Source organism: Mus caroli, unplaced genomic scaffold (assembly GCF_978045245.1).
Source record: "Mus caroli unplaced genomic scaffold, Mus_caroli_1 scaffold_10, whole genome shotgun sequence".
In the NCBI taxonomy this organism is placed as follows: domain Eukaryota; kingdom Metazoa; phylum Chordata; class Mammalia; order Rodentia; family Muridae; genus Mus; species Mus caroli.
Window position 1 is genome coordinate 27812600 of NW_028227265.1, and position 1724 is coordinate 27814323.

General features: G+C 37.8%; 1 non-coding gene across 1 annotated transcript; it reads left to right on the top strand.

Annotated features, from left to right (window-relative positions):
- The first annotated feature begins 1178 nt into the window (after positions 1 to 1178).
- Positions 1179 to 1285, top strand: LOC115031864 (U6 spliceosomal RNA). Its single transcript, XR_003837501.1, has one exon. It is a non-coding gene; the product is annotated as a U6 spliceosomal RNA (small nuclear RNA).
- The last annotated feature ends 439 nt before the right edge of the window (positions 1286 to 1724 follow it).

The window sequence follows — 1724 nt, forward strand, 5'->3', positions numbered from 1 at the left end:
TAGTGCTAGGAAATCTGGACTTCATGGGCATAAATAAGTAGGGTATGACCATATCCTGGGATGGACTGAGAAAAATTAGTTCCTTTCTTTGTGGGGAATCGATAATAAGAACTGCAACCTGGATTAAAGTGTCCTGAGTTCCTAGCCAAAATAAAACTTTAATATGCTGTACCTGTTCTAAATCTATAACAACAAGGGTGCAGAGCAGCCTGCTTCTACTTGCTCTAGCAGTCTCGGAATGGAAGTCAGATGTCTATCAAGAGACAACTAGACAGCACTTCAAAAGCTCCAATAGCCTTCCCACCATTATTATATAGACCAAAGGACCTCTCAGCTAACAAATTAAAAACGCTAAAGGATTTTTTTATGTTGTCAGTATAAAAAAATAAACATTTAATATGGTACATGTATTAATTACTAATAAGAAAAAGATATTTAGTATACTTGTATAGGTACATAATTTTTGCCTCATAAAAATGTACCATTGTCTAATTGCTCTGGCTAGAACTTCGAGTACTATATGAATAGGTAGGGAGAAAATGAGCAGCCTTGTCTAGTCCCTGATTTTAGTGGGATTGCTTCAAGTTTCTCTCCATTGTGTTTGATGTTGGCTACTGGTTTGCTGTATATTGCTTTTACTATGTTTATGTATGGGCCTTGGATTCCTGATATATCCAAGGTTTTCATCATGAAGGGGTGTTGAATGTTTTCAAATGGTTTCTCAGCATCTAATGAGATAGTCATGTGGTTTTTATCTTTGAGTTTGTTTATATAGTGGATTATGTTGATGGATTTATTAAATTGAACCATCCCTGCATCCAAGGGATGAAGCCTACTTGATTATGATGGATTATCATTTTGATGTGTTCTTGGATTCAATTTGCGAGAATTTGGAAAGGAAGAACTCAAAATATCACTGTTTGCAGATGATATGGTGGTATACTTAAGTTACCGAAAAATTTCACCAGAGAACTCATAAACCTGATAAAGAACTTCAGCAAAGTGGATGGATATAAAATTAAACAAATCAGTGGCCTTTTGCTACTCAAAGGATAAACAAACTGAGCAAGAAATTAGGGAAACCACACACTTCACAATAGTCACAAATAATATAAAATGTGTTGGTGTGACTCTAACTAAACAAGTGAAAGATTTGTATGATAAGAACTTCAAGTCTCGTGCTCGCTTCGGCAGCACATATACTAAAATTGGAACGATACAGAGAAGATTAGCATGGCCCCTGCCCAAGGATGACACGCAAATTCGTGAAGCGTTCCATATTTTTATGGCTAAGATCAAAAATTCAGGTGACAGCAGATGCTGGCGAGGATGTGGAGAAAGAGGAACACTCCTCCATTGTTGGTGGGATTGCAAGCTTGTACAACCACTCTGGAAATCAGTCTGGCGGTTCCTCAGAAAATTGGACATAGTACTACCGGAGGATCCAGCAATACCTCTCCTGGGCATATATCCAGAAGATGTCCCAACCGGTAAAAAGGACACATGCTCCACTATGTTCATAGCAGCCCTATTTATAATAGCCAGAAGCTGGAAAGAACCCAGATGTCCCTCAACAGAGGAATGGATACAGAAATTATGGTACATTTACACAATGGAGTACTACTCAGCTATTAAAAAGAATGAATTTATGAAATTCCTAGCCAAATGGATGGACCTGGAGGGCATCATCTTGAGTGAAGTAACACAATCACAAAAGAACTCAC